The following is a 26,926-nucleotide window of genomic DNA, read 5'->3' as shown; positions in this document are numbered from 1 at the left end:
CATGAGCTTCCATGGAGACAAAATTCAAGAAAAACCATTAAACATGGAGGATTTTATAAGAATTTTTTACCTCGGTGCCAACATGATTGTGTGTGAATTTTCATGCACTGCCAGTGTGATGGCCTAGTTGACCATAGGGTGATCAGCGCGGGTCCGATGGGTAATACCTGTGCTGATTGCCCTCGACATAATTTTTTTTCAAATCCTCTTTGCAACCTAATATATGGATGAAAATGCATGAAATGAGAACCAAAATGAAGGGAAGGGACATATCTCTTACTTGCAGCAAGTGGCTCGGTGAATGGTGTCTGGGATTGATCGTACTCCTTGCCTGAAAATCGAGGTAAAATGAGATAAAATGCTCTCAGATTTGCAAATTGTTGAAATGGTAAAAATTATTTACTTTTTGGATTTTTATAAGTTTTAAATAATATTTTTTACCAAATTAGGGCATATTTCACTCATTTTTTAATATTTTTCCTCGAAATTGGTAATGTGCGTTTCCTTGTGCAGCGACAGGTCATGCATACTTGGTGACAATGATTTATTTTGACTGATTTATTTTATCACGATTTCAGACTCGCAAAAAATAAAAGAAAAAGTGACCCCTTGGAGTTATCTTTAAGCTCTTTTCTGACTCTCAAAAAATGAAAAGATTGCCGAGTACTTGTCATTTCAAACTCGTTAAAATAAATGGAATGATGTCTACTCAGTATAAGTTTAACCCTTTTCCATACTGAGATAGGCTATTGTACGAAAAAGGAATACCTTAGTCGAACATGGATAAGAGGTTCTCTTGGATATTGTTTTCTACCTTTTTAGGTTCAAGAGACAATTTACGAAAAGGGACCTTTGGATTTTTATTTTCCGTTTCTTTTTCAAAATCTCTAAACATGAAAAAGATGTCAAGTTTCCCCTTCGCCAGTTTTGTAAAACTTAAACGCCGCAGGACTTGTCACCATGAGGGGACCAAGTTACTCCTTCCTAGGACTCGTGAAAATTAATAGGATGGATTCATTCAAAGGATGAATTTATATGGAAAGCATATGCTATCCCCTTCAATATTGTGGTAAAATATAATGGCATAATCACTAGAAATGGTGGGGGAAAATTGATAGATATTAACCTCTTGTATTTTGTAAAGGCAGCATGTCGCTCTTGAACATGACACTCATCTGTTACTTGTGTCGGGTTTGGGACATCCTCACTTAGTCACTTTCCTTCATGGGGTTGGGAAATACATTTTGCCTCTCATCTGATTATACCACTTCGTCATCATGACCTCTGATCCTATGTTGAGTCAATTGCTGCCAAACTCCGAAGACGTGTCGCTGATATGTTCAAGAGAAGTCCTATTTGCAGTTCTCTACCACTTATACACTGTCTGGATTTCTACCACAGTCCTAGATTACACTTATCTACTCTACTACATCCTTTTGTTTCTTGTCGATGATGTGGGATTCATTATAGCCCTCCTTTGATGGATCAATTTTGGTCAACTTTAGCTCATTATCTGGGAAGCTGATCTAGAAACTCCCTTCCAATACCTTAGATCTTGCACACCTAAATGGCTAGTTCTTTGCATTCGATGACATGTTTACATCATTGACCTTTGATCAGATGATTCCATGAGTGTTCGACTTCAGCTTCATTGTTTATGTTCGTGGATTGTGCTGATTGTACCTTGAGAACCATTGTCGTTATTGGTGGTTTCTCTCGTGCCTGTTATTAGTTTGCATCATTGACTAGTAATGAAGTGGTCTTCTATAATGTTCAACTTCGACACATCTATTCACATGTTAGATTTCGTACATTCATCAGGTTGAGATGGAGCACAAGACCCCGAATTTTGTTTGATAAAATCCAGGTTGCGTGGAGTTATGAGTTATTCATGATTGTACACATGTTTTCCTTTGTACAGATGGTTGTGACTATACCATGGGTCCATATATATGATCCTCTTTATTTGTATGGATGCGGCCATACAATGGATCCATACACATGATCCCTTATATTTGGATGGTTGCGTCCATATGGTGGATTCATGTATCATTAGATGACTATTCATGTATCACTAGGCATTTTTACCAGAAATGTCAGATATGTATATGTATATCTATATGCTTGACTTGCAAGTCTCCTAATGGTGTTGTTTTAGTCCTTGCCTTGGCTTGCAAATAATCTCAACCATCACTCCCTGTTATGCCTTCATGCTTTAGGGGGTAGACGTTACATAATATTTTGTCACGCCTCCTGTTCACTTCTTGTTACATATCCCTAAGTGAAAAAATATTGACAACTGTGAAGTATATCCATCATGATAACAGACCAAAACATGCCTAAAAAACCAAAGGAAAACTTCCCAGAGTCAATTCTCAAGAAGGTTAGCTAAAACCATAATTTTTAGGGCTAGCACACTTTGCTTCACTATATGCCCATGTTGATGGCAGGTTGCATTGCTTTACCCTAGCACTACCAACATGAGTTTTGATATGAAAACCCATGCTGAACCTCTTCTGGCAAGTTTTCATAAAATGGGGGAGAACCTTCGTATGCTAGAAACTTTGAGAACAACAAGCTGTATATTGGTTGTTGTAGATATGGTCGAGCTCTCCCATTTGGAGCTCTTGATATTATCATTATGGGCTTTCCCATTGAGATATGGACCTTCCTCCCTCTTTTTTGGATCCTTAACTCCCTCTCCCTTCCTATAAATCAACCCCATTCCATCCCCAAATGGTTGGTCATTGATTGCATGCATTCCTATACTGAAATTATGCCCAAAAGTTATCCATTCTAACTTGGAGAAGAAGTGATTGAAGAGTCTTTTCTTGGACTTGGACATCCACCAAAAGGATGTCTCCAACATCAAGGCATAGGTTGTATGCTTCCCTTTTTAGCTTATTAATATATACATCTGATGTTCACTTTCCATAATTGTGTAAATGTTTATGCTTTTAGCTTATAACTCCTTGATCTATTAAGTAGTTTATGTTTGATGTATGCCATATATGCTCTTGTATCTTGCATTTCTCTTTGATCTTTCTTAAAAATACTTGGACATCAATAACAAGTAAGAAACGAGCATGGAAGCAAAGGAATCAAAGTCATCTCCAAAGGATTGAGCGATTAACATCAGGGTGAGGTAGGTCACTTTCTCTCTACATTTTTTAAACATAAGCTGGGAAAGTGTATGTTAGCTTGTTTAGTTTGTTGCTAGACCCACTCATTGGGCTAGAGATATCACCTCTGTCTGCAGAGGTGATTTACCTTCACAATAGACTTTCATGAAAGGATTGGATAACTTTGAAAAAATGCAAAGTTGATGTCTGCATCTTAGTTTATTCACATGAAAAATTTGCTAAGTATATGGATAATGTAATAAATTCTCTCACATGCATTTATGGAGTGGGTTGGAGTAAGTTATTCATGTGCACAAGGTCCCTTCTATTGGAACATTAGGAGAAATAAGGCCAAAGGAGCAGGCTGATTAGGAAATTTGTGCCTTTGTTACTCCTATCAAACAAGTTGTTGCTTTGGAAAATCTATAGGTCACTAAGGAGGCAATTACCCAACAAGTGGTGGAACTAGTAAGAATCTATATGAAACTAGTACCTCTTTATAATCAAGTCTAGGGAAAGAAGGCTACTTTAGTGCCAGATGCCCTTGAGTGTTTACATAGGCATGAGGATGAGCTACCCCCTAAGGTCATCAACATTGCAAAGGAATATAAGCTCTAGCATATTTATATGACACAAGAACTATGTATGAACATATCGAATAATTCCATCATTAGATTAGTAGATTAAAATCATTTCATTTTCTCATGTAATATGTCCATAGTTGAATTGAGAGTAAAGTAAAAATTATGTAGGAATGTGAAGATTCATACACAATGATTTTAACATTGAAACCCATCCGGAAAAAAAAAAAAAAAAAAACCAAATCTTATTTTTATTGTGATGTACATTCAAAGCACCTACTTTGTTTACATCAAATCATTTGTGAGCACCCACTCATAGTAGGAACCAACCCCCTTAGATCTGCAAAAATAAATTGCTTAGTAGCAAGAACGTCAAATCTATATAGGCATCTACTCTTTCATGGGATTTTCAAATTGATACCTCCAACATTTTTCTTTTAATTAATTTTTTTTTTACTATCCGCTTCAAATTATGTAGCTCGCATATGCCTTATTAGGATCTTCACTCTTCTGCACACATAGATGCAATAAACAACTCTTTCCTTATGTAACTCACTCATTATCAGGTTTTGTTACTTCCACTTTTTGTTGACCCCACTATGTGCTCTTACTCCAACACTCTTACACTCTACACCTTTGTACTTATTGTTCTACTTCTCTTTCTTTTTATTCAAATTGTGCACCACTTTAGAATAGGTATTTCATTAAATGCTACTTCCGCTCAAGGATGTACTTCTATTTTATCTGCCACAATTCATTATATATCTCTCTTTGACACTTTGTTCCTCCACTTTGGAACACTAAGAAACCCAATATTTAATTCCTCTAATTTCACTTTTCAATTAAACATTCTCAATCTTTAGTTGTGATTATGCCAACAAGCACACTCAATCTTGTGTTGTGATTTCTAGTACTGGTTGTCCATAATTTCATGAGAAGATCAGATCTCATATTTTTCACCATCCTTCTCTGTCTAACTATGCAATGAAATCCTTTAATTCATAATAGATTTTGATGCCAATTTCTAAATTTTCTATACTCTTCAAAACTTGAGCTTCTTTTTCATATGACCATAATGATGACCAAGCTTTATCCATAAAGGCGCTTAGAACCTGTTTCAGGTTTGAGCCTTACTTGGTGCTACACCCAACATTACATTCTTGAATACTTAAAATTTGAATAGTTGAACAACACGTGTCCGGGCCCACTATATAGAGAATTCTGAGAATTATATAACAAAGGACATTGTCTACAACCATTACTTGCTAGCAGAACTTCCAATACAATGCCACACCATCAATTAATGACATTACCACCATCATGATGGCAACATCCTATTAGAATTATGGCTATTGTGTTTTCCTTGATGTCAACCTAGTTAATGTGTTGTCCTTGATGTCAACATCATGGTTTTTCTCACACAATATTTTCATATTATGCGCTATTATGATTGAGTGTAGCATTGATGTGCCTAGTTAGATATTGGATGGAGAATGTGCTTAATGATTCTATAGGTGTTGCAAGGGTATTAATGGTTATATATGAGCTACAATGGTTTGTTGATATGTTGTAGGTAAAATGAATGCTTGTACAGGTGTTGCTGGGGATGAGGAAGAGTATTGACAGTTTAGTCATAGGTTGCATTTGAAATATATTGAAAAATGTGAAGTTTGTGAACCATACACTACTTATATGAGAGAAATTCACATACATACATAGGAATGAAGAACAATAGCCATGTACATGACCCTGCACATGGAAAATAAAAATCCATTTGCATTTTCCATGGTATTCTCCCAAATTTTTAAGTCAACAACATCTATTTGATCCTGTCAACAGTTAGCGAAAACAAATCCAAGGTATTTTCCTGTGGTATTGACAAGGAAAAGAAGTTATAAAATGAGAAAGAGAATGAACAACTGGGTGTGCACTATATGAGTTATTCTATTGTGATAAGATCTAGAACAGGTGTGCACCATGGCATAAGGAGGAGGCTCATATTTGAGAGATCTAAAGATGGATTGGAAAGCTAGGATATGCCTGTATCATTTCTTTATTGTAGGTGTGTTTGAAGGAAAATGAATTGGTTTATTGATGTTTTATGTACAAGATTCATTAGTAGATTGATTGCAGATCAATATGATTCTGTATCAACACTTATGCTCGATAAGGGTTATGTAGAAGTTAATGGCTACAATAATTGTCTTCATGACTTGCCTCATTGTTGTTGTATTAGAAAATATGTTGTTGGGATATATTTGACAATGTATGTAGGATTGTGAGTGTAAAGAATATTGTGGTCTTGACTATGTATTCAAAGATCATTATTGACTGTGCGTATGGCAAAAGTTGTACGATTATAAAGTAAGAGGAATATAAAAATGTGACTTCAGATATATTTGTGTTGTTGTTGATGTGTATGTTCTGAGAGGGTTTCATATGCCGCTACATGTTCTCTAATGGTTTATTTGTTGACAGAGAAATCCATTACCTAGAGCAGAGATTTATATGTAGAGAATCTCATGAATTAATTTGATGCAGTGTTAGTGAGACTTCCTTGTTTGATTGATGACTGTGTTGTATTTAGAACTTGTTTCTGCCGCAGATAATATTTGACATAGAGTATGTTTTGAGATTTATACGCTATCACTATGCATAATAATCATGTATATATGTGGGCTTCCTTAATGACAATAGCATATTATTTTTAGTGGACAGAGCCTTGTATGCGAAAAGTGGTTGCAGAGGTTGTATGTAGGGCATAGGGAAAAGGCTTACAAATATAATGTGAATATGTTGATGTTTGTATTTTATTGAAGCTAATGTTATTATATTCATGGTTTCCTATCACTGATGTTACTTTGAGTTTGTTGCTAACAATGGTATTTCATAGTATGGCAATGGTTGCACAAATAAATATGAGGTTAGAATATGGAAATGTTGATTAGCTAGAGTTTGGCTTGGCAATAATTGTGTAAGAGGGTATTTTTTCATGATCATTGAACTCATAGTATCATGATGGTTGCATTGAGTTAACTGAAGGGATATTGAGAGTTGAATAACTTGGTGATGATAGATTGGTTTGGAAAAGAGTTTGACTTGAGATTGGACAATGTTTGGCTTGGTTAATGAGCAAAGAGTTTGACTTGGTTGGTACTGTAAATAATATGACCTGGTTTGGTTGCAGAGGGGTGATTGGAATTTTGTTATAAAGTTTGAGAATATTTGTTTGATGAGTATTTGGTTTCGAAGAGGATATTGGCATCTTGATATTTAGTTATTCAATGATTGAGCATATTTTTGGTTGTGGATATAGTTTGAAAATATGATGAAATATGGCCTATACGTTTGTGATTAAGACAGATGGATCTAGTGTGAAATATTTGAAATTTGGTCCAAAAAGGTGCTAAGTGTTGGAGCCTTCAATGAGGGAGTAGGAGCTTCATTCCAGCTGTAGTTAGTAACTTAATTAGGGAGTAATGGCTTCCTTCTAGTCAGAGCTAGAGATTTTATGGAGGTTGTAGTCTCCTGTAGGTAGGAGCTTGCACACCGATAAAAGTTTGTGCTAGTGCAAGATGTGAAAATATTTTCTTTATAATAAGAATGAAGACAAGGATGATAACAACTTTGGTTTTCTCCCAATTGGATTTCCACCTAAAATATCAGTGTTCCTATGTGTTTATTTTGTGTTATGGTTTATCTTCTCACGATTACTACATAATGTTTAGCTAATGATATAATGATTAAGATAACTATGTAAAATTATGAAAAATAAAGTAACATTCATATATCCTATTTGTGTTCATTAAAATCACATACACATGTGAGTTTCTTGAAGGAAAGTCACATATATATTTTTGAATGTGTATTTGAAGATTAATTTAAATTAAATATTGATTCACCCCCTCATCTAAGTAATTATAACACATCCTACCACTTGCCACTCTTCAAGATATTCCATGTGTCACTCCAAAAATTCTAAATTTTCCTGCCACATGTCCCTTCCACATGATGCCAAGTCATCACTTTGACCTAGTCAGCACCACCTCACTGAACACATAATTCCTCCAATTCATCACTTTACATGGATATGAAATGGTTGGGTTCGAGCCCTTCCTCATGATCACATTCGATCAGAATGTCCCGAGCACCTGAGCTCCTTAATAACAACTGACCCAAACATAATGACTGGTCTGAGTAGATGAAACATCTTGAATTGAAGATGGTACAAAATACCTAATTTTTGAATGAATGATATTTCTCGAATAGTTAAACTTGCCCAAACAACCAAAATTTCATGAAAAATTGAAGTACCAAAGTTGTTGGGTTCTACCCTTTTGCCAAATGCTTCTTGTTTTTCTTTCAATAAGCTTGAACCTTCGAAATTCCTCAACAATTGGACAATTTTTGGACTATCACATACAGTTGTAAATGTCTTTCTGAGGACCATCCAACCATGCAATTTTCAAGGACATTTGACGTGATATTGTATAGGCAAAGTGCCTTCAACCAACAATCCATTGAGACATATACCACCAACCATAGCTTTGTTAAGGATTCTTCAATTATTATGCTACTATGATGTTTCTCTACCAATGACCTAAATAATGAGATTGATGTTGCTCTTGACATCAATGATTTCACTTCACTCTACAAGACTAATCATGGGTGTCAATAAATGACAACATAATGTCCCAAAATCTGCAACACTTTATCCAACATGGAGTTGAAGATCCCAAACAAATTGCAAAATGTTTTTTCCCTTAGGACAAACTTCTCCAAGCATGTACCAAATATGAAAATCACTTTATTAGAATAATATATATATATATATATATATATATATATATATATATATATATATACATATATATATACATATATATACATATATATACATATATATACATATATATATATATATATACATATATATGTAGATATATATACATATATATATACATATCTATATATATATATATACATATATATACATATATATACATATATATATATATACATATATATATATACATACATATATATATATATATATATATATATATATATATATATATATATATATATATATATATATATATATATATATATATATATATATATTATTTTCTATCTTCAATTTCTATATTAACTATGTCAATAATTTCAACCCTATGTTATATCAATTTAACATGAAAGACAATTTTGGAAATTACGTAATCATGAAAACAATGCAGGAAGAAAAACCAAATTCACAATCATATGATTTTGGGTAGAAAGATAATTTATACAAATATAGAAGAATTGAAAGATAAGTGAGCAAATTTATCATAAAATCAATACAATATCTAGCTTTCCAAACTATACCAATGTAAAACCATGAAAAATATATCCACCATCAAAGATCTACAAAAGGATAGCATTGACATAATCAATTCCTCCCCTGGCTTCAACATGCTTTTATAACATGTGCTCTTTGCACTAACATTGCTTTCTTGCTTAGCGTTTACAAACCCTAGCTATGTTGCAGCACACAATCCCATGGAAATACAAATGTATTCTAAGTTTCCATATATACTTGTCCATCCTAATATTTGTGTATTTAAATCCCCATCCTTCAACTTTTGCATCAACATAAAAAACAACACCTCCATGCAACATCATGAAAGATAAAATTAACCAAATTGTATTCTAATAAAGGCATCACACTATGCTCAAGACTCATCAATTTTATCTCATGATGATCTTTCCCTAGCCTCACATCCCATAAGAAGGTTTCAAAATCATTCAAGGTGTTAGATCCACTGTCCATGTTTTCTACTAGGTTAAAAAATACAGTATTACAACAAGAGCCATTATGGTCATAATCATGAATCACACTGACTCCATGTTCATCTATAGAGGCATTTATGCATAACATAAACCTTAGCATCACATGATAAAACCCAAAATTCACGCAAAATAAATACTTCCATGAAAAATACAAGAAACCTCTCTCTCTGTCCCCCATTTTCTTATTATAGGGTTTTCTCAAGCACCTTAATGTCATACTACAAGGGTTTCCTCATGATTGTAATGCATTTCTCCTTACAAGGATTCTCTATGGAAATAGAATGAATAGAATACAATGATGACAAAATATACAACAACTCTATCCTCCCTTATATATTTCATAGGTGAGGGAGGCTAAAATATTGACATAATTCCATACAAGAGAAAAAAATTCCAAGCATGATCCTCCTTTGGATCAAACTCATCCTCCTTCGGATCAAACTCATCCTCTAAGGTGGTGCACTCTCTAACACGTTGTTAGTCCAAAGCTTCCTCCTTTATGGTTTACTAACCAAGTTTCCTAATGTAAGATTATTCTTCTCTAACTATGTGCCACATGTCCCCAATGCTATTTTACTTTTATTAGTATATTTAGAACTACAGTTGAGTGCATTTAGAATGCACATAATGTGTTGGGTAGCTAAATTACCTTACTAGAGGCTTATCTTTTGACATTGCCTTTCCATTCACATTCTAAAAATTTATTGTCATGCACTAGATATATTTGTCAACAACTACACAAATACATAGATAACTCCTTGGGCTCAGGGATGGGGAGCATAACACTTTTCATCCATGCCATCTAATAGTGGATTCATTATTATTTATTCAAATATGATCATTAAAGTACCATTGTAATTCACATAATAAGAGTTTACAAAAAATAACACCATTTTATGAATTTCAAAGAAGGATCCTATTCTTGTTATCTCATGTGTATAATAAATTTCCCATTTCAGTTAGTGGTATTTATACCATATAATATTTACACTTGGGTACTCAGATATGGCTACTCATGCAAGGTGTCTTCTACAATCCACCCTAGGTCATATTCATGTCTGACCCATCTAATGATTATATCATATCACTCAACTACTATTGTAATGTCATGGATTGCCTCTCTTTAGCCACTTTTACTTTAACATAGAAGTGGGTCCTCGCTAGGAAGTATATTACATAGGTGGGTTCATTAGGCACCTTTTGTATGTGGATATAATAAGAAAATCAAGCAATGTATATATGTGATAATTCTTAAAGTGTTTTGAAAAATTCACCTCTTGTGCAAACTCTGCATTGGCCTTCACTTAACAAAATGATAGCTCCGAAGATCATCAAGAAATCATTTTTTAGTCGATCAAATCTTGGAAGGGGGTCACACTAGATCTAACCTAGTGCCAAGAGACCAACAAATTGATAATTTTCTAATCCAATTACCAGTATGTATTTTATGACCATTTTCATCTTAGTTGCTTGAGCCATTCATGGATATATTGTGAATTTTGTACATGGTTATGAAAACCAAAATGAGTAGCGGAATTGAGTTCCCTGAGCATTGGAAAGTGTGTTTGGCCAAGTAACATGTGAACATACAACTCACAATCACTTGAGGAAGTGTTTTTTTTAAATGATATTATTATTTTTCTTATAAATAATACGTGTCATACATTTTTCATTATAAGAATATTAATATTGTAATTGAAAAGATTTATTAAAAAATTTAAACTCATTTTTTTAATTACTTAAGTGTAAACTTAAAACAGCTAGTAAATTGTTCACTATATTTTAATCAAAATGAAAAAAATACGGATTATAATGAAAATGCATTTGATATATTCCAATAAATTAAATAATAACTAAGCTAATCACTAAAAGAGTTAGCTAAGTACATAATCTTAAAATCAAGAGATATTTTAATACAAATAAACCAACAGATTGTAATTATTCATCAATTAATAATAATAAATATATATCCATCTTAACTATAGACCTAGCAAGGGTCAATAGGTATCAAATATCTCAAGATAAAAACATCTTTTTTATGCAAATTTTGAGGAATAGTTTTCTCCTCAAGAGATTTGATCCCCTTTACATTTGATAGATTCAAAGTTGTGATGGATCTATTGGTTTTTTATAATACAATTTATATTATATATAGATTTCAAATCTTTGTATATACATAAATATACTTATTTTAAATTTTATTAAATTTTTTATTTATTAAACTTTTATATATTTATTAATAAAATTTAAATATGAAATTCCAAAATACTATACTTACAAATGTGAATCATCACTATTTTAATTTATATGGTAAGTTATATATATATGCATGCTTATTTCTATTTCAATTAAAACCTCCAAAATAAATAAATAAATAAATAAATAAGGCATCAATAAAACTTACATTAATTGTAAAACCTAAATTATTCCTAGATGTTGCGTAATTAAGTACATCATGACAAAATTAAATCTCCAATATTCTCTAAGAAATACTATTACTGCACATAAAATTGCTGATAGGTCAACGATGAAGCCTAGATGGATGTTATGGTATGTATTGATTTTAGTGAGTATCCCATTGATTCCTTAGTGCTTCAACCGAAAACCAAATTCAATGGGTATCCACTTATTCTTGGAAGGACTTCACTAGCAACATTACATGATTTCGTCAATTGCAAAGAAGGAAACATGAGCATCACAAATGGTCAATCGAAAAAGAAACTTATCCCACTGAAACCACTTCCACCTATCCCATTTGCACAATTGACAAAGCCTTGATTATACTTTTATTTAAAATTCCCTAAAACATCGAAACCTTGACGTTATACAAATTAGTGACTTAAATGGTGGACAACAATCTAGATTCGTTGGTAGCCAACAAAGAGATGAATGGGAAAAAAATTCATAATATTATTTAATAATACTACCAACAAAACTATACATATTTTCCCCTTTAAAAATACGAATATCATCACACATATTAATATTGGTCAAGAGAGTCATTGACTATTTTGAAAATCATATTACAACATTCTCATAAGATTGTGAGGAGATAAAGGGCATCTACCCATTAATTTTCGCCCATCGAAGTTACATCAAAGAAGACCACAAACGTATTAGACAACTTCAAAGAAGGATGAATATTGTAGTTAAAGGCATTGTGATAAGGGAATTATAAAAACTCTAAGATGATTAGTTCATAAACCCAATCTCTAGTATTGAGTTTCTTTTATACTTGGTAATTATAAAAACTCGAAGATGATTAGTTCATAAACCCAATCTCTAGTATTGAGTTTCTTTTATACTTGGTCATTGTCTCCGAGAAGAATGGTAAATGAAGAGTATGTGTAAATGAAGAGTATGTGTAGATTACAAGGAAATTAATAAAGGCACTAGAAAATATTTTTTTATGTTTCTATTTATTTATTGAGTCTTACATATCTTAGCAAGAATGGAAAGTTTCTCATTCCATGATGGATTTCTTGGATACAATTAAATACAAATCTATCGAAAATACCAATTTAAAACTAACTTCACCTATCCCTATTGTACATTTATCTATGAATTTTTTCCTTCTGGTCTACACAATTCTCATACCATATTTCAAATAGTTGTATGGAGTATATTTTCAAACCTCATCCATGGCACTATGGAAATGTATAATGATAGTGTCACACCTTATCATAACTCATTTAAGGAAACCTTGCTCAATCTTGATAATATTCTTTAAAGGTGTGAAGAATTGAACCTCTCCCTTAGTTATGAAAAGGATAACTTCCTTACCAATGAAGAAGTCATATTCCGACATCATTTTTATTCAAGTGACTAGAGGTAGAGCAAAGGAAGGTGAATATCATAAAACATATTCCCATTCCTCAAAAGAAAAAAATGCTATAATTTTCCTTGTTCATCTAAGTTATTATAGAATATTATCAAATATTTTACCAAATTTGTCTTTCCCTTGCCTTCCCTATTAACCAACTACAATGAATTTTGTTGGACCCCATAATACCAAAATGATTTTGATTTCATAATAGAAAACCTACATCATCACCTATCCTACAAGACCCCAATTGGAATATTCCTCTACATATCCATTCCCATTCTCAAGATAGAGTATTAGGAGCATTGTTGGGTCAATAAATATATAAAATTCCTTACACTATTGAATTCATAAATAATAATATGAATAATTCAAATTGAGTTACACAATAACTGTAAAATAATTCCTTTCATTATTTATGCTCTCAACACATTTACCATTATGTTATTGGTTACTAAGCATTTGAGCACAAATATCACATTGCCATTAAATACCTCATCTATAGAGCTAATACTAAAGTTAGAATTATTGAATGGATTTTATTAATACAAAAAATTGATTAGTTTATTGTTGACAAGCCAAGAAATTACCAAAATCTTATAGCATTTTTTTTGTCAACACTAAAAAATTATATAGATAGAGACATTATAGATGATCAATTCCTATATCAACACCTTTTTCCATCTCATTACATACCCCCTAGTTTGATAATGTAGATAGCTACCCGATAATAGGTAGGTTTCCTTCACATTTTTCCTATAGAGGAAGATGAAAACATTTCAAGAAAAGTATAGGATACATTTTTATTAGAGGATGCTTGTTCAGTCTTGGACTTGATCATACCCTTAGAGGATCTGTGAGGGATGATGAATCACATTATTCTCCATGCATGTGATTATGAGCCATGTGGATGATATTATGACACGAAAAGGATATCTTACAAAATCTTGTAGGGTAGCTTCTTTTCTCCTATCCTATGTAACAATGCTCACATATATACTTCTCACTATGATGAATTTTAAAGTATGGGAACCCACTAGAAAAAGTGAGATGGCACTTCAACCACAAGTGTTAATAAAACCATTAAATAAATGGGGCATGGAATTTTTGGTACCCATAGATTCTCCTTCAGAGTAAAATGGATATATGTTGGTATGCACTGACTACTCTACCAAATGGGATGTAGACAAGGTGAAGGAAGTAGCTATAGAACAAGAAAGCAGTTGATATTTTGAGATAGAACATATTCTACAAATTTGGATTCCCATGAGAAACATTAATTGACCAAGGTACTTAAGTCTCTTCAAATATAATCCAAATGATCATGAAGTAGAAACACATTTAGCACATGAATTCCACTTCTTATGACCCACAGACTAATGGAAAAGATGAAGTGACCAATAGAGAGATGGAAAAAATTATTACAGTGACAACTAATATGTTCAAGAGGAATTTGGACATTATATTAAGAAAATAAACATGGTAATATAATACCAAATGGAACACCACCATAGGATTTATCCCATATAAGCTGATATATGTTAATAAAGTCATGTAGCCCATTGATTTTGAGTTTTCTACCTTGAGGATAACTTCTAAAGTAGAAATGGACGCATCATATATATAGGATAAAAGGAAACAAAACTCAATGCATTAGATGAAGATAGAACACAAGCTCTCTTCTAGAAAGAAATGGTATAACTAGAAAGTAAAATTTGGCATGATAGGTGGAGGAAACATAGAATTTTCAAGGAATGAGACTGACATTACTATATGACTCTAAATTCAAAGATTTAAAAGCAAACTTGTGATGAGATAAATTGAACCAAACATAGTTGAAAAATGTTATGACAATAACCCTATAACAATTAGAAACATGGATGAGGAGAAGATTACATTATTAGTGAATGTTTTAAATCTCAAGCTTTACGATAAGTCTTTGACAAAGGAAGAATTAGAAAAAAGGACGAGGAAGAAGGATTTTGATGTGATTAACTATAGGAAAGTTATCAATTCATCTAAATCTTAAAATAAAAAGAAAAAGAAATAATCAAATTCTAGAGAGAAGAAACTAATCGGGAATTCGGGACATGCTTATAGTTGAAAACCTACTTGGAGATAGCTTTGAGTCTACAATAAAAAGAGAATTCATTTCTATCAGACAGAAAAATGGGTTTTCTAGAGAAAGATAATGGTGAAAAATAGAAATGGAAACACTACCCTAAGAAAAAATAGAAAAAAAAGAGAATAAAAAAAATCATGCCTTATTTGTGTGTGTGCAAATATTTTCACTCAATATAAGACTCACATAGTGAAAGAAGCTTCAGATAAGAACAATATCAAAATCATCTAAAATAATAAAATCAACTCCAACATAAAAAGCCAAAAGTGTATATCTCTCCCTTAACAAGCACACATGTTTCTAAGGACCACCAATAACTTCTACTTATCTCCATTGTTATTATTACCTTTACCTTAATTTCCACATCCATTTGATGACTTTAGTTATTTAACATCAATCCATGCCACTCAAATATGTTACCTTTGATAAGTGTATTGTACCCTTATCACATCCACTATTCTACATTTCCATTCATACCATCACCATGCATGATCAATACCATATCAAATGCCACTCCATATCCCCCTTATCTTATATTTGTCCCCCATATACCATATAAGGACAAAAAAAGAAGGAACAAATGAAGGAAAACTACACTTTTAGTATTTCATATAGGAAATTCTATAAATCCTATAGGAATCCTACAAGTATAATTTTTTTTTTTATAGAAAGGGCTACTTAATTTACAATTCAATCTCCTCATCAATAAAAAGTGTCATCATAATTAAAGGGGATGCTAATCTATTAGAAAAATAAAAAGGAGAGCAGAGAGTTATTACACAAAACAAAAATCTCACTTGATACTTTTATTGATCATCACATGTACAAATATATAAGACACAAATTATTGACTTTGACACAACTAGATCACCATTACAACTCACACATTGGAAACAATGACTTCTAGACTGACTCCTTGTAACTCCTAATGACAACTACACATGACATGGAAGCATTACTTCCAACACCCTCCCTTAATGCTTACATGAAAAACATATTACAACAACAATATGATATATGTCTGACTGGTCTTCATCAACACTCACATCCACTCTGGAATCTTGCAAACTCTGCTCTTTCACCACCACATCTTTGAGCTGTCACTTGACCTCCATTTAAAATGTAACCGCCTCTGACCATCGTTGATGAACATTACAAGATCAATAATATTGACACCTTGGCTCATCGAGGCTTCTGCGATAAGATCCATCAAGTAATAAACCATCTTATGGACCAACAACCCTCTGTTGGATATTTTGCTTTCGGCTATCTGTCAGTTGATAAGATGGAGGTCTATATACTGAATGTGCTCAAGAATTGATCAAACAACTTGACCTTACACAATAATTGATGTTTCAGACACTAGGGCTTCCAATTTAAGAACCACCAACGATTTTTATAACGTAAATTACAAACATACAAGAATTGACGTTTCGGACACTAGGGCTTCTAGTTTAAGAATCACCAACCCTTTTTCTACCAATAAAAACACAAAGACCAATACTATCTCTGTTATGAATAAATATATAGGAAATAATGTAAAATAATGTAAATGTAATAACCATAAATAATTATTAGTTAATTAGTAATTAGGCTGAAGACTCACATCTAAATGAGACATGACTCTCCATGAAGAGACACTTGTTTGATATATAAGCAAGCCTCTCATTCTCATTGTAAATCATTCTTATTCATTCATTTTAATATATACTAGCATTTGCACCACATGTTGCAAAGAAAACGCCGTAAGGCAATGGTATAAGAAATAATAATATAGAAGAAATAGGTCAGCGTTTTGTGTAATTTTGTTTCTTTACTAGTGTTTCTTTTTTATCATAAACTGGGTAGCGAATTCCATATTTGAACACAGAGCCACGGTCACAACCTACACATGTACATCTTAACATGAACAACAGTAACATTCCATCTAAAAAGAATAAGTAGAAACTTGAAATTCTAGCTAAAATAAAGAGTAAACCTTGTTGGGCTACGTTTTTGGGTTGACTCTCCAATTGTGATACAACCCTAGCATTCACAAGCTGTTATAGAAAATGTCTGTGGCTCTCATAAGGACAAACAAGCCAAATATTGGTGAATATTGAAAAGAACCAAATGAGCTACTACATTCGATGCTAACTGTTGTCGTCTCTTTCTCAATATCAACACTAGCTAAGTTTGTTGCAGACATCTCATCCCCACCAACATCAATAGATTCATCACCAGGGTCACAACCTACACATGTACATATGCTTACATGAACAACAGTAACGAAATGCATAAATTCCATCTAAAAAGAATAAATAGAAACTTAAAATTCTGGCTAGAATAAAGAGTAAACCTTGTTGAACTATGTTTGTGGGCTGACTCTCCAATTGTGATACAACCCTAGCATTCACAGGCTGCTACAGAAAATGTCAGTGGCTCTGGTAAGGAAAAACAAACCAAATATTGGTTAACATTGAAAAGAACCAAATGATGATATGACCATTCTTGACTACATTTAAAATATAAGACAGTCATAACACTAGGACAGCATATGGCACGATCAAGGCCAACAAAATTATCTTCAACTCTATACATCCCCAAAGAAACTATGGTTGCACTCAACTTATATACCAACTTCCATAAAAACATTATTTTGAGGTAAATTCCAGCAACACTACAACATGATGAACCCTCAATTACCCCAAGAAAACTTGGGCAATACAACAAGAAATATTAAAATGACGGCAAAGGTCTTTTATGTACTCCTGATTAAAGAACCTCATCAAATAATTATTTCTCTAGAATTTACCTCAGCTTCATAAAGATATCCATTAGGTAAAAAAAAAAAACCGTCACTATCATCATCTTCTTCAGATTTAAAATTCTTTGTCTCAACCTCAATCTTTTCTTCCTCATTATCCTTGTCGCAGTCAGAAAGGCTTTCCCGGGGATCTAACTAAAGATATTTAACAGATTAAGAAAAGCTTACAAAAATATTGATAAATACTCTTTACCAAAAATGTCGCTATCAATCTCATAGTCCAAAGGACAATCCTTCCTGAAATGATTTCGAGGCCTAATGCTATCACTGCATTAAAGCCAGACAGTCAAAACCAGAAACTTTCCCTCTCGTGTAGTGCAGGATTAGGAATCCATGAGCTTCAAGGTGATTCATATGTTTTTCATTGTGCTATCAACGTTAACACCACTATATCTTTCTTTAATAATTAACAGCCTTTAGACTATGCAAAGTATCTTCTCCTTTTCTTGGAGAAGGTTCCATAATAATCAAGTTTGTAGCTATGATCAAACTGCAAAAGCTTTCTTCTCTTATTATGGAGCCTAGTTTCTCTTTGTGTAGTGGTATTTCCATTATTGCCGGGCAAACTATCACTTAAAAATTCTTCCCAGTCATTCGCAAGGTTCTTTGCCATGAACTGATGATCTTCAACATCACCGTAAGTCCGTTTTTTGCTTGTAGAGGATTGCACTTTTTCCAATGCAACAGCTTCAGCAGATGCCCCCATCAAATGAAATTCATTGAACAATGCAACTTTGGGTTTATGTCGGATACCCCAACTTAGATGTCTTTGTGGAGAAAATCTCCAATTAATATTGTGCCAAGCTTCCAGGTGGGACCTGTGTGCACCAAGAAATCAAAGTTATTCAATTGAGTGCCGCCTGTTTTTGTATTGCAAGTTGTTTTTCATCTCAGCTTCTTCCTTTTTCACGTTCTGCAGCGAATTCCATATTTGAACACAGAGCCACGGTGACAACCTACACATGTACATCTTAACATGAACAACAGTAACATAACATGAACAACAGTAACAAAATGCAGAAATTCCATCTAAAAAGAATAAGTAGAAACTTGAAATTCTAGCTAGAATAAAGAGTAAACCTTGTTCGGCTACGTTTTTGGGCTGACTCTCCAATTGTGATACAACCCTAGCATTCACAAGCTGTTATAGAAAATGTCTGTGGCTCTCATAAGGACAAACAAGCCAAATATTGGTGAATATTGAAAAGAACCAAATGATGATATGGCCATTCTTGACTTGATGACTCGATAATATATCATTTTTCCCATCGATTGCTTTTTAATCGCACTAAATCCAAATTTGTTGTAAAATTTGGAGCTCAAAACATGGGTTTTTGTATAATTAGGACAAATAGAAGAAAACACGCATGGCTCTCATAGAAAAACCAAATATGTCTTAGTCGTGGATAAGACTGAAATTGTGATGGTCTGTTACAAATGCCTTGATGGCCATTGTTCCTTTCAATTTTATGAATCTGCTATGTTTTTATGAACAGAAAACAAAACCAGACCATGCCAAAACTGAGATGAATGAGAAGGATAATTATTGCAGACACCAGAGCAGATTTCGATGGCCATGATGGCATGTATGTTGATGCTTCTATATGTGCTGGGAGTGCCTTGATATCAACTGCAAAACGTTCTTGAACCTGCTTCAGCACATCCTCCTCTGATGAAGAAGCAGAAGAAACAAAGGTAATTGCAAGACCCTTTGTGCCAAACCGTCCAGTCCTTCCAACCCTGTGCAAATAAGTATCTGCAGACTCAGGCATGTCATAGTTGATAACAATCTAACTCTTTCAATGTCAATTCCCCTGCCTTATTAACATATATTCATGGTATGTATAAACTATCAAATCCCCAAATTAAGTACGATCATGTTTTCGTTCAGAGTTTTGTTAAAGAAGAATGCATAGAGGCACACAAATCTTTGTCTGGTTTGATAAAGGAATGGAGAAGAGACCCTAGTAAAGAAAAGGAAGAGTCTATTTTCTAGTATACCATTGCCTCTCTAAATTCGCTTTTAACTATATTTTGTCATATTTTGTAGACTCTATGGCTTAAAGAATGCCTCACATTTTCCCCTAGACTAGGTCCCTCTCATCCAGAGAAATGCAAAAGGTATGATTTTCAATTGGGTCAAAATTTTATCAAATAATACTGCACAACATGTCCTCAATTTTTGAAAAGGCCAAACCACTACACATAACTCCCCTTTCTATATGTCTGGATATATAATGGATGCCATATGTCTTACTACTTCTTTTTAAACAATGGGTTGGAAATGGACACCTGTAAAGCCTCTTCTTATTCAAATTACCATAGCCAATTATGGGAGGAAAATTATTATGAGCATTTCTACCAAATATTCCATAACGTCATCATTTGGTTTTATTAGTCCCTATTTGACAGGAAACCATCTAGAATGTCACAAGTCACCATGGATTTTCTCGAAAGAATTAGCTATTGGTATATTGAGGAAAACTTCACTTATATAAGAGTAATTGGTTGTCTCAGCCTACCTCACATTTTACCCCTTTATATATCAGGCCGACTTCTATGGAGAGAGGTGGATTATCAGAGAGTAGGAACCGAGATTACTCTTGAGTTAAAAAGGTCATCAAAAAGAGTATGTCTTGAATTCCAAATTTATATTGGCATTTATTCTCGTGTGAATTTTCAACACGCTAAAAGGAAAATATTCATTTTAATGCTTTGAATTTATCCACCATTCCTTTGAAACTTCATGATCCGCATAGAGTGATTGAAAAGGTTATTACTAATGTTGGTATTAAGAAATATTTGCATGAGGATTCCATGTATGATGATATATTTAAAGGAGCTTCTAGTTATCAAGAAGTGTCAAGAAGGGTGAAGGAGAAATCTCCAAGTTATTATTCAAATTTTATAGTTTTGAGAGATAATAGAGGTTTTTCATTACCATCAAGTCTACAACAAACAACAGGAGAACCAATTATGACAAAATCCTTCAGCCCTTCAGCTTAAGGCATCTCCCCTGAAAAATCAAATGTACAATAACTTCTCCTAAAAACCTACTAGTACAGGGAACTACTTCACAAAAAACCTCAAAACAAATAGTTCCTTTACAAAATTAATCACTTATAAAGAAAAGCAAAAAAGTTCCTTTTGATCTTCCTAAGCAAGATCCTCCTAAAAACATAATTTCTGAGAAGACTACGGGTAGTGAAACTATTAAGTATTCCCACATATTTGAAAGCATAACTTTAGAACCTATTAAATAGATAGGCAATGAACAAGCTGAGACAAATTTTCCTAACAAGGATACCAAGATGTGGCAGATGGAGTTATCTCTAGTGAACACTTCAGAAACTTCTCTCTCTGATCCTAATTTGATTGCTAAGACACTTATCAGTGTATTTCCTTCTTCTAAAAAGATTCCAGAACTTTCTCATGTGTCTCAATTTGAGATACAGGAAATGCATCCAATTGAAGTCTTCTATAGCCTTAAACAAAAATTTGTAGTGAAAAGAAGCAGAAAAAAGAGAAAGATAATTGAAACACAAGGATTGTCAATAACTAGTGCTTCAACAATATCCTTAGAAGTAGTTTTGAAAGGATCATCCACACCTGAGGAAGAATTTGAATAATTGGCTCAATATATAGGAGCTTATGCTAATGCTAACATATACAAGGAAGTAATGGTCAAGCAATTGATCAAACAAAAATATGATAAAAGTCATCATCTAGAATGGGATTGTGAACAGACTAAAGTTGAAATCAATTAGATTAAGAGTCAGTTCCAACTTGAAATGAAACAGAAGGAGACAGAGATGAAAGATTTGATGGAGCGAATAAAATTGTTTGAGGCTAATGTAATTGATCTCACCAAATTTAAGCATGAAGCCCAAAACATCAATCAGCTGCTATTTTTTTCAGAAGAAAAAACCATCATAGATTTATATTAAGAAAATATAAAGATTCTCAATACATAACATGATTTGAGGGTAGAAGAAAAGCCCAGAAAGTGATACTAAATGTAGAGACAGATTATCCGGATCATCCCAAACTAGAATAGAAACAAATACATAACCTCCTTGTCCAATTTTGATACAAGATCATTCAACCACCGAAGAAACAAAACCAGCAAAAGATTGCATGCTAATAGCTGCTATAGCACGCACAACAATTACTTTGTGATCATTTGGACAAAGTGCAAGCTACAAAGAAATAGGTTGATGTTTTCATAAATGATTTGATTATATCGAGAACGATTATGATGAAACAAAGTGAAAGCTTAATGATCTTTTGAAATGGCAAGGAGATTGTAAGAGACATTCTCCTAATTTTCCTACAATTAGTAAGGCACAAAAGTTTTCCAAGTGTGAAGAACAACAAACTTTTGGATTAAAAATGATGCAAATCTATTTTGACAAGCAATCAAAGAAAGCAGTGTGGCCTGAAAATCTTACTTGAATAATAGCTTCCTTCTGAGCACGAGCTTGTTCCTTTTCTTAAAATTGCAATAAGAAATGTTAGTAAAAGCTCCAAACATTATCTTTTAAAGCTTGCATTCTTTTACAAGAATTCAACTAACCTGTTTCATCTTCTCCCTTTTCAGTTCCTGTTCCAGCCATTTCTGTTCCATCTCTTATGTTCATTTCTTTCTTTCTTCTTAATTGCCTCTTTTTCCTTCAGCTTTGCTTGCTTGACCATTCTACCTCAATAAACAGAGACATGTTGGCAACATTGCATATCTTCAATTAATCGTACATATCTAGATTGCTAAATCTAACAACATCAATTTAAATTGGCTCGCAAATTGGTTCAATTCATACATATTTGATTGAGAATGTTACATCTGAATATGATTGAGAATGTTATAGCATAGTTTCTCGTCTTTGCTCTGTCGCATAATTGCCGGCACTGGTTGCTTGACCTTTTCCATCTGTTGTTTCAACGATTTGCCGCAAAACATTTGCCCAGGCAACTACAAGAAAATACACCCCAAAGTGAATTTGTCCAGGCCATTTTTGCAGGACCGAAAGGCATCGGTGTAATTTCGACATTGCCATTCTCAATTGAATGATCTTCATCTTCTGCCGAATCGATAACATTATTGTCAGAGTTTTTCTCTATACAAAGCCCGGGAAACGAGTTGGATGGAGCCGAAACCTTCAGCTCAGGAACCACATGGGATTGGGGGCTGTCATTGAATGATGGGCTAATTGATCAAGGCTATTGGATTTGGTTGCCGGAATTATAGGAAAGAATTCAGCTTCGTGTGCATTCAATTCAATTATATCCTCATCCTGGTAGTCATTCATATTTTCTCGCAGAGAACCCTCAAAGACTTCAATCGATTCTCTGTTTAAATGAGAAAGATTCCAACTGAAATAGCCCCCAATTTCTTTGGGGGATGCTGATGAACTTCTAGTGGAAATCCAGGGAGGCAAAGTTAAAGCACTGTGGGCGCTTGCAGGCACATGACCCCTTGATTCTTCTTCTGTCTGCACTGACTTACAAACCCTAGGCCATCTGAAAGGGGCATGATTTTTAAATCAAATATTGCTTGATAATCTCAGATATGGCATTTGAATAAAATGGAGGATGGCAGTGGAATTGTGTATTTATGGTGTGCACAGGAAACTGCAACTGCAAACATTGAATATGTGTAGAGAAAAGCAGGGTTTCGCCCAATTAATGTTCTTGAAATCAAGGGGTGTTTCTTGATTTTGTTGGCTCCACAGACCAAGCGGAGGCGCCTCCTCGCGTCTTTTACTTGAAGCCATTTTATCAGATCCTGCGCTATGTTCCATTGCCCAGCCTCGGCCCCTCATCTCTCCGCCTCTTCGCCCGACCTGTGCAGCCTTCGGTTCTACCTGAAACCACTGCCTGAAAGTCCAACGAAGGCCACTTTGTATGAAAAATAAAGGTTCTTCCAGAGGTCTTCCTGGATGGCCCAGAGGCGTGAGATGGAGGTGGCCTTGGCTCGACTTTTCACCATCCTTCGGTTCTATTGTCCGTTGATCTGGAACCTGGTGATGAAGTTACCGGTGGATGAGTTAGCCACCATAAACGCGTGATAAGATGCATGCCCAACGCATACACCAACGGCCACACCTCTAAACTCGATTATTGAATCAACGGCTGGAGACACTCGTATCGTCTAACACTTCATCGGACGAAGCAGAGAGATGACACGAGGGCAAGGAGGAAAGTTTATCTCAGAGGGAACGCCTTACGGCGTAAATATTTGTATCCTCATGGATATCTTTATATTCCAAATTTTTTGGAGTAATTAATGTGTAGAAGGAACTTTATTGACTTCGATCTCTCACATATTTTTTTTTCAATAATAATAATAATAACCTTGCATTATTTATATAATGCAAATATATCCTCTCACTACAATCTTGCACACACGAACAAACACACAACCCAAAAGTAAACCTACAACGCTCTTGCTGGAAATTTTCAAGAACCTAGAAAATTCACAATCAAATAATGCATTAAGTGACATCCATCCTCCTTCCTCTACTGTTGTACCGATGGCTTCCATCCAATAGTGATCGAAGTTATTGATGCAATACCCATCACCTCGTGTACTTCTAATGAGACCGAGATAATAGGAAGCACTGTACTTCTAATGAGACTGAGATAATAGGAAGCACTGATGCTTAAACGTGGAAAAATGTGGTTGTAATAAGTGCCACAGAAGGGAGGAGTTTTGGAAACATATGAAGGGGAAGATACTGGTGGAGAAGCACTGATGCTTAAACGTGGAAAAATGTGGTTGTAATAAGTGCCACAGAAGGGAGGAGTTTTGGAAACATATGAATGGAAAGACACTGGTGGATACGTTGCGATATATTTAATCATTGTTGGCTTGGGCATTGTAGCAATAGGAGATTCTGACTGTGAGTGAAACTTTTCCATTGAGACTGAGCACGTCAATGCAAGGGAAAAAAACAATATGAGCGAAGTCGAATTTTGAGAGACAAAATTGAAGAGGGCTCTTTCCTGTGCCTCAAAATCAGGCACTTTTTCTAGCGGCTTTCTATTTGACTTTTCAGGGAGGCTTTTGTCGGCCAGGAATGCCTTTCACAATGATGGAAGCAGAAAAAAAAAATTGACTAATTTCACCGCTCCAGAAGCATATTCCAGTCTTCAAATCTTGTGCAACCTCTATTCAATCAAAATTGTGGCCTGCCTTACAGCAATTTCACCTTTGATTTTGTCATCCTACATCGAAGCCTGATCCCCAAGGTCTGACAATGATGGCACGCTATCTCTTACGCCTCACATGGATTTCAACATTCCTTCATATGGATTCAGAAGCCCAAACAAAAAGAGAGGCTCATTGCACACTGTGGCAAGGAAAATAAATACGGATCACACTTGAATTGGTCGACTGCTTAGCTGCTACACGCTTGAACAAATCCACTTCTCCAAACGATTCTTGGCTTTCCACAACATCCAGATCTTGAGATTCCACGCAAATCAAAACGAGAACCCTTGCTCCTCAATCTTGAACTGACACGTTGATTCTACGATGATCAGATCAAAACAATAAGATTAGCCCATTCATACAGTCAACTCTGCAACATATGCATTGCTTATGACACGCGCAAATGACTTGTTGTACGTTGGGCACAAGAAAATAAATCACATAATAGGATCATAGCATCATAGGCCAAAACACAAACAATGGAAAAAAATAAAAAATCACATGCATGTAGGTCTCAACCCTTATGGCTTTGATACCATATTAGAAAAATAAAAGAGAGAGCAGAGAGTTATTACACAAAACATAAATTTCACTTGATATTTTTATTGATCATCATAGGTACAAATATATAAGACACAAATTATTAAATTGGGCATTACTTACACATTAGAAACAATGAAAATAAAATGGTATTAATGAAAAGAGATTAAAAGAAAAACCCTTCTACTTGATACTATCAAAGAGGTTCCCAATGGCCACATGTGTAAGGAAGAAGGAGGTATGACAAAATCTTATGAGCTCATAATTATTAAATATCCACCACTTCATCTTATGGTTGAAACTATGGGACTAGTGAATTAGCGAGGGAGTGGTCATGATAGGGAACTTGATTGTAAAAAGTTGTTGAACTAACACAAGAATCATGATATGTTAAGTGCCAATTCTAACATCAAAATCACCACTTTCGGAAGGAACCATCTAAAATTATTATCCTTCATGGAACAAATGTTCCTCCACTAACTCTCAACTTGCAAGATAATGTTCAATAGAATTTCTCCCTCTTCTACATAAATCATGGACTACAAGATCATCATCCGAACTAGTAGTAACAGGGAAATAATTGAAGGTTAATGACATGGAATATATTATTCTCATAGTTTAGTCACTAATTTTAATTTTGTTTTGTCCCTACTATGGTAAACCATTCAACTATCCATATGCTATTATACATAAATTGTATTGACTACCCTTTATCTAGTTTTCAAGTGAAATTATCATTGTTTGTAAGTAACAAAAAAAATAATTTGAAAAAGGACTCTCCATCGTATCCATTTGTAAGAATCCCCACCAATCATCTTTTCTATGATATAAATCATTATAACAATTAATAATGAAAAGGAGCAAGGTTTATTAGAAATGTGGCTTTCAAT

The 26,926-nt window shown here is 34.0% G+C and overlaps 1 long non-coding RNA gene across 1 annotated transcript; it reads right to left on the bottom strand.

The window, feature by feature from the left end:
• Window positions 1-19,374: 19,374 nt before the first annotated feature.
• Window positions 19,375-23,592, bottom strand: LOC149250793 (uncharacterized). The gene is made up of 3 exons (XR_016265960.1): window positions 23,104-23,592; window positions 22,863-22,982; window positions 19,375-20,026 (listed from the first exon to the last, which is right to left on the bottom strand). It is a non-coding gene; the product is annotated as an uncharacterized LOC149250793 (long non-coding RNA).
• Between the last annotated feature and the right edge of the window lie 3,334 nt (window positions 23,593-26,926).

This window comes from Pinus tabuliformis, chromosome 7 (assembly GCF_031772625.1).
Source record: "Pinus tabuliformis cultivar Carrire ecotype Pingquan chromosome 7, CPIR1, whole genome shotgun sequence".
Taxonomy (NCBI): Eukaryota; Viridiplantae; Streptophyta; class Pinopsida; order Pinales; family Pinaceae; genus Pinus; species Pinus tabuliformis.
Note: the sequence above shows the minus strand (reverse complement) of the source record. Positions and strands in the feature narration are given on the sequence as shown.